Source organism: Ailuropoda melanoleuca, chromosome 2 (assembly GCF_002007445.2).
Source record: "Ailuropoda melanoleuca isolate Jingjing chromosome 2, ASM200744v2, whole genome shotgun sequence".
Taxonomy (NCBI): domain Eukaryota; kingdom Metazoa; phylum Chordata; class Mammalia; order Carnivora; family Ursidae; genus Ailuropoda; species Ailuropoda melanoleuca.
The window spans coordinates 182,148,228-182,156,504 of NC_048219.1; positions in this window are offsets into that span (position 1 = coordinate 182,148,228).

The following is an 8,277-nucleotide window of genomic DNA, read 5'->3' on the forward strand; positions in this document are numbered from 1 at the left end:
TTGCCATTCTAACTGGCGTAAGGTGGTATCTTAGTGTGGTTTTGATTTGAATTTCCCTGATGGCTAATATTCTTGATAAAGCTCTTGCAGAATTTTACTTCCCATCCTTAGAATGTGAAGATCTGCAATTTTGATGGTTTTTATTCTCAAGAGAGGAGTACTTCCACATGGGGATATAGCATCAGTTTCACTGAATTAGAAGTTGGGACTGGCCATTTTGACAAAAAATGGGATATCCTAGTGGCAGGTGTAATTGATCCCAATTACCAAGGGAAAATTGGTTAGAGAAAGAACAGAGCTGGTACGATGGAAGGCAAGCGCAGTGAACAAAGAGGAGAACAGTCAGAGATGCAGAAGCCTGACATGTAGGCCATGGCCAAGAGCTAGATTTTATTCTCAATGCAGTCTGGAGAATAATTTTTGGAGCTGCGTATTCAATACCATGGATAGTTCTTACTATCAAGGACTTCTTCCTTAAATGGAACTGGTCACATCTTTCTTTTTATACTATTTCTGTTTGTTTGTTTGTTTTGTCTTCTGTTGAGTTTGTCCCTTCTCAAGTTTGAGAATGGAAGTGATGTCTTCTCAAGTCTCCGTACTTCAAGGAAATAGTTCCGTTTAGTTAAATTAGCTAGATTGCCTTGTGTTTCACATAGTTTTTTAAGAAAACATTTTAGACTTCAGTTCTAGTAATTCATTATTCATATAATAATTATTTCAGTGATTCTTAAGGTGCAAGTATCTAGAATCTGAGAGGTACCACATGTCTTTACAGGGCATATCATTTGTGTATAGCTGTCTCATTCACTACATTATTCTGAAGATATAGGTCCAGGGATGAGTGTTTGTATGTGGGTATATGACTGATCCATCTTGCTTTTCCTATTTAATGATGTAATGGAAGGGAGTTAATTACTGTAAGCCAAAGAAGGCTGCCCTTGAAAGCAGTGATAAATGCCCAAACATTAACGTACATAGGAGACACTTGAGGGTCTTGTTAAAATTCAGGTTCTGAATCGGTAGGTCTGGGGTAGAACCCTGGATACTGGATTTCAGTAGCTGCTGCTGGTCTGTGAACTACTCTTTCGAGTAGGTTCTAAGGAATTTGGCTCAGTAGAGAGTTACTCTGACTGCCAAGGCTGAAGTATTCTCATCAACCCATTGGACAGTTAATATAAGTGAATCTCTTCAATCATTTCAGGGTGTTCCCGGATGCCAGCAGAACCATATAGGACACCTCAGAAAAATTGCCTTTCAGCCATTTCTAGGTTCAATACATAGAAACTACACAAAATGATTGACTCTCAGACTGCTCTTGTTCAATTTCCTGTGTAACTGCGTGAGTGTCTCCATGGGGCAGTGATGTGATTGATGGTAAGAGGCCAATAGACGCAGTTATTGAATACAATGTTTCTTTAATGGCAAAGGATATGGACACTGAAGATTGTTACAAAAGCAGGAGACAATCAGGTGTGCTCCCAGGTGAAGCCTTCCGAGGTCCTAGGTCTCTGTAGGAACATAGTGCAGCTGCTGATACCATCTGCATGGAGTTAGAGTCCTTGCATTGGTGAGATGTGCCCCCTTCCCAATACTGGGGTGCAGTTGTATTCTCATGTCCTTTGCTGGTGATATGGAGACTCAGTCTGCCTGAGCGCCAGCTTATGGTACAAAACAACCTGGGAAACTTCCCAGGTGTTCTCCGTAAGACCAACTGAATCAAAGATCAGTTTCTCAGGTATAGCATCTGTTAGCAGGCCACACATCAGGCTTGCCTCAAGTCCATTCCTGCACTTATAATGTGGACAAAACTGGGCAGATCATAGGGTATGATGGGAAATATCTGCTCCTAAGACAGCAAAAGAGAGCAAAGTCAATGCCTCATGTTTCTCTCTATTTCATCACATTTTTCTTTCTAAGTCACCAACATGGCAAATGATATAAGCTTAATTGTGTTTTGTTAGAAAATTTTGGGTATATAAAAATATTTCTCTAGGAATATTTTTCCCTCTGAGAAATGTTAATAAAAATTGAATAATTCATAAGATCACAGAATGCTAGAACTGGAGGTTAACCTAGAGATGTGCTAATTTATAAAGTTTATGATGAAGTCATTATGAGTTATTATTCTGAAGACAGCGTATAAAAACTGGTCTCTCTGTAGGATTCAACCATATCCATTTCTAAAGCAAAATACTATAGTGGATCATCTGGTTGACTCTTGAATGTCATTCCATCACAGATAACTCATTTGATTCTCAGTTTGTGTCACAATCTTGGTGGCTGTTTTGGTCTAGGGTTGGGTATGTACGTGTCCTAAGTTGGCCCACTTAGACTGGAATGCAGGCTTATATTTCAATAAATATTGAGACCCAAGGTTGGTTGGTTGGTTTTTTTTTTCCACTTCTATTCTAACAAATGCGAACAAGGACAACCTGGATCCACAAAGGGAAACTGCCTTAGAATGAACAACAATGCGTGTAGTGGAACAAATAGATTAAAAGAACTTGGATACAATTGAAGTAAAAGTATTGATCCCTGATTATACCAGCCTTGGAACTCACTCTACCTCTGGAATTCCAAGGCTTTTATTCTTCTGTTTAAGCCAATTAGAGTGAAATTTTCAGAAAATATTGTAATTAGAATGTGAACTCTGGAACCAGAGAGCCTGTGGTCCAAATCCTGGCTCTGCTACTCGCTAGTCATGTAGTCTTGGGCAAGTTACTTAAAATCCGTTTCTTAGTTTTCTTATCTATAAAATAGAGTTGAAAATCGTACCCAACCTCCTAGGGTTACTCTGAGATTAGATGTAAAGAGAATAGATGTAAAATGCTTGGAAGAGTGCCTGGCTAATGCATGCACTAAAAAGGTGTTGGTTGTTATTATTATGACTGCTACAACTGCTACTAATATTGCTGATCATAATTTGAAACATTTCAACCAATTACTCATTCATTAATTAAATATATATTGAGTGACCACAGAACACATGGTAATTTGATTGAGTTGAGATTTGAATACATGTTTATGCCACCATTTAAATGTTTAAACTTCCTCCCTCTCTACTTCCTTACTCTCTCCCTCCCTCCCACCCTTCCTTCCTTCCTGCCTGCTTGCCTTCCTTCCTCCCTTTTTTCCTTCCTTTCTCCCTCCTTCTGTACCTTCCTCCCTCCTTCTGTACCTTCCTCCTTCCCTCCCTTCTCCCCCTCACCTTTTTCTCTCTACTTGAGATTATGATGTAGGAATTATAAAATTCTGTCTACCATATGTATATATATCAAGAAATATATATCAGAAATCAAGATATGAAACATTGTGGAAACTATGATCGAATTTTGCTGTTCATTAATTTTTCAGAAGCATAGTTTTTCTGGGCCAAATGGAAGGTTTTCTCTAGTGCAAATCAGTAAAGACTTGGCTGATATAATTTACTCCCAAACTGGTCATAGGAAAATGCGTTCTTTACCATCGAGAGCACTTTGGATGTGGAATTATTAGGTAAGATCCCAGAATGAAAAAGCAGACTGTCTGGCTCTAGAGAACCTTAAAAGGAGCAGCACAGGGAGTTTTGGTTAATGAAATACCTTTTGTGCTGATGTAACGTGTTATAAATGAAAATAAGTTCACTGTCTTTTTTTCCTGGCCTGTTGGTAGACATTCTTACTTCAAAATATACTTCCCAGTAGAAGGTCCCACAAAACATGACAGCTATGTTGATCTGCGGTATTCTCAAAGTGTTTGATCTTTCGTGGCCTGGTGACTGACAGTCTGGAAGAAGCAGGGAAACTCCATGAAGGGGAGCTCCTAGAATCATTAACATGAAACTCCTTCTGCCAGGGAACAAAAGCATTCAACATATGTGGTGGTAGGCAGCTTCCCTTCAATCCCTATCAGATGACATGCCAAATTTCCCTGGATTTAGAAAAAATAATGTGAGTTTTGTAAAGAAACTTCCTCTGGATTCCCATAGGAAATGTGGAAAACCATTCTTGGACTGAGATCTCTTGACTGTAGGTGTGTTTCGTTTTTAGGGCAGTGGTGAAACCATCTGAGTTTGGCAGACATGGTTGACGTGCCCCCTGCCTTTGTGAATAAGCTGTTGGGACTGGATTTTCTCATGCCTTAGCAGTAAGAGAATGTTAGTTTGAGGGTGGGAACCTACGCCTTAAATCTAGCGTCAGCATTTTTCATTATTCCTAGATTCCTGCTCACAGGCACTACCGTACATGTGGCAAGGGTGGGTGCTACAGTGTTGGAACCTTTCCTTTATTTCTTGTGGTGCTGAAGCTACAGGAACGCTACGGAGAGAGCTAAACGAGATACCATATGTTGCAGTGGCTTGTACTGTGCAGTTGGGCTTCAGTATAAGAATCAAGAAATCCTCACTTTTTAATTTCCATTTATCATGGAATTGTCTATCTTGCACTCTAAAAATCTCAGATGTCATTTTCTTATATTTTAACAAAAATGCCAGAAAAATCATTTCTATGGAAATTTCTTTTTGTTTTTTTTTTTCCATGGGGGAAAAGCCCACAAATATTTTCCATTTCTTACCTTCCATAAAGACGGTTGAAGTTGACCCCCAGGATGACATGTAACTGTGTGGCCGTTTCCCCCTTAATAGTCTTTGGAAAGACAGCAAATATTTAATATTGATCATAATTTTCACTGGTGTTTCTTTGCCTGTGAATAATTTGTCAGAATCAGGGAATAATGCTGCACTGATAATTCAGTTGATAGGAGCCCACATTTAGTATCTTCTGTAAACATTCTGGAGAATAAAGCCATGTAATAATACTTTTGTGACTATTTCTTAAGGGCTTATCATTTATCCTTCACTGTGCTAAAACTCTATGATATTGCGTTCTTGCCTCAAATGACTATAGGAGTTTTATTATTATTAATTATTATTACTAGTACTATTAACGTTTTAGAGATGAGGAAACTGAGATCTTGTGAGACTGCATGACTTGCCTGATTCTCACAGCTAATAAACGTGGGAACCAGAATTTCCAAAGCCTTTGATTGCTTAACCAATATGACACACTGCTCCCCAATACAGAAACAATTGGCAATCTCTCTAAGCAGTGAAATACACAAAGGAAATGAACATACATCATGTTTCCATTAGTTGGTTTCTTCTTCATTCTACTGAGGCTTCTTTCTTTTCTTTTTCTTTCTTCCTTCCTTCCTTCCTTCCTTCCTTCCCTCCCTCCCTCCCTCCCTCCCTCCTTTCTTTCTTTCTTTCTTTCTTTCTTTCTTTCTTTCTTTCTTTCTTTCTTTCTTTCTCTTTCTTTCTTTTTTTTCTTCTTCTTCTTCTTCTTTTTTGAGTGACTTGAACAAGAAAAGAAAATCATTAGCACATGTCTCCACATAGGGATGTGGCAAATTAATAACTTTTATATTTACTAGGTCTATCTGCTTTGAAATTTTCAATCTACCCAAGGAATGTTTTGGAGATAAGCTTGGTCTCATTCTGTTAAAATTAGCTCCCAGTGAGTCCGGTAGGGTTTCAGTCCTACAATCAGCACATTTTATTGGCAGATTAGCATTAAGTGATGGCAAAGAGCAAAGGACTTAAATCAGGAGAATTGGGTTCCAGTCATGACTACTGCTGACAAGCAGTGTATCTGAGAGTGTTTCTTAGCCTTCCTATGTCTTAATGTCTTCATCTATAAAGGTAATAAGAGTAATTACTTGTTAGGATTATGAGGAATGGTACACAAGTTGCTGTAGGCAAGGTGGCCAGTAGTGTGCCATTGGGGCTGATTACGTAATACTGGAATCATACATCGGCACTCTTATAAAGTCATAGAGAGATGATTGGTACTTTTCTTCCTGAAAGGCCAGTTCTAGTCTTTTCATCAAGTTTGCTTCTTTTTGTCCTGAGCTCTAGATGAGACATGAAATAAGAGATAAAAGATGGTCTTGCTGGTTAGTTTTATGAAACCCACATTCCAGAAAATAGTTCTTGGTTAGGCACAATGCTTAACAACAACAACAACAATAACAAAGCCCACAATGACAAGTGTTGGCAGACTGACAATCTGTTCTCATGATTTGTGAGTAAGCACAGTTTTCTCAGAATAACACACTGCTGTACCAGGCACTGGCAGAATACTCTCAAAAATCTGTAGTCAAAAAAAAAAAAAAATCTGTAGTCAAAGGGAGCTCATTTTGCATGATTTAAGGAGGTGAGGAGGACAGAGACCCGTGTATTTGGAATTCTGTTTGCATAACTTTCCATTCTACCGGATGCCCAGTGAATGCTTAGTGATGATGGTAAACTAGTTGTCTCTTTGCATGTGAGAAATCAGGCGGGGAGAGAGGAGACCCACTGGCCACTTTCACAGTGTACCATGTGTCATGATGGGTTAGGCCTGGTCCGTTTCCTTTTCAGGGCGGGGGAGGGGAGCTACAGGATTTTGTTTTTGTTTTAATTTGTTTTCTTAAAAATTAAACTGGAAAGTTACACCTCAGGAAATTGAGTTTGATTGATTCCAAAATAAAAAATTAAAAAACAAATATTGCTGGGCTTAAAATATTTCATTAATTCAGCAAAAGCTGAATTCCCTTAACTCAGGGCCTCAGTCTCTATTTCATCATTGTGAGACCAGTTCATTGTCAGCACACTCTCATGACCCTTCACTTACAGCCCAGTGGATTACTTTGGACTCCACAGACTGAAACCTCAAACTTTCTTAATTAAATGAGATGCATATGAAAGCACTCAGCATGGTCTTGGGCTAGAGCAGAGCAAATGAAATGTTAGTTGCCTTCCTTATTTTCATCTTTCCTTCCTTTATGTTAATATGCAACTGATTTCTGAGATGATTTTTAAAACAGTACTTTGAACAAACATGAAAGCAACAACAACAGATAGTTTCTTTCACTTTATGAGCTATTTTTGTAAACCCACAAGATGCATTGGGTCATTTATGGCTTCCTGGTGAGTCCTTCTTAATTGGATCTCAATGAGGTTCCATTTTGTTCAATCAACACCTTAGAGTGAAAATTATTTGTATCAATTTGTGGCCTACTTTTGCTGTTTGTTTTCATCATCATAAGCTATTTACAATTTGAAAATGTATCATTGATTGATGGAGAACATTCATAAAAAGCTAAAATTTAATTATACTACACAACAAAACATATTTACTTCTATTTCTCTTCTCCTGGAAATAATATTAAGAAACATTTTTTTCATTCATACTCAGATTGCAGAATATTTTAGAATGATACTATAAAAAATACTGCCTGAAAATTGATAAGTTTATTCAAGTTTGTTTGTTTCTTTCTTCCTTCTCTTCCCTCCCCTCCTCTTCCTTCTTTCGCCTCTCACCCTTCTCTTCCCTTCCTTTCTTCTTTCCTTCCCTCTACCTGGCTTACTATGTCTTTAGAATCTGGTATAAAAAAGTAAAAAATATCCACACTGATGACCTTCAATATATGGGTAAAGATGAAGCAAGTTCCTGGATAGCAATGACTAAAGAATGAACGTGTTAAAGGCCATAGTGAAGGAATAGAGGGACTAATTGTTAAAAGATTTAGTGAGTGTCTATTATGTGCCAGACTCCTTATCTTGGGCATTAAATACATTAAAAAATATAATTTAATTCTACAAGAACCCTATGATACAAACATATTTCCCTACATTTTATGGATAAAAAACTTCACATACAAGGGTATTAAAAATGTGTCCAGCACCATATTATTAGTCAGTGGCAGACTGGGGTAGAAATCTAGTGTGTTTACCCCAAACCTATACTTTCCACCACACGATTGTATTAGTTTCTTATTGCAGCTGTAACAAATTACTCATACTTAATGTCTTAAAAACAACACAAATTTATAATCTTACATTTCTGGAGGTCAGAAGTCCAAAATTGGTCTCACTGGGCTAAAATCAAGGTGTCAGCAAAGGTGTGTTCCTTTCTGGAGGCTCAAGAGGAGAATCTGTTTCCTTACCTTTCCAGCTTCCAGAGGCTACCTACAGTGAGTCCTTGGCTAGTCGTCCCCTTCCAGCTTCAAAGCCAACAATGGCCAATTAAGTTTTTCTCATACTGCATTGCTCTGACACTGACTTTTCTTCCTCCTTCTGCACTTAAAGCCTCTTGTGATTACATTGGGCCCACCAGACAATCCAGGATACTGTCCTTATCTTAAAATCAGCTGATTAGCAACCATAATTTCATCTGCAAACTTAATTTCCCCTTGCCATATCCTATATTCACAGGTTCTGGGGATTAGAAGAAGGATGTCTTTGGGGGGTGGGGGTGG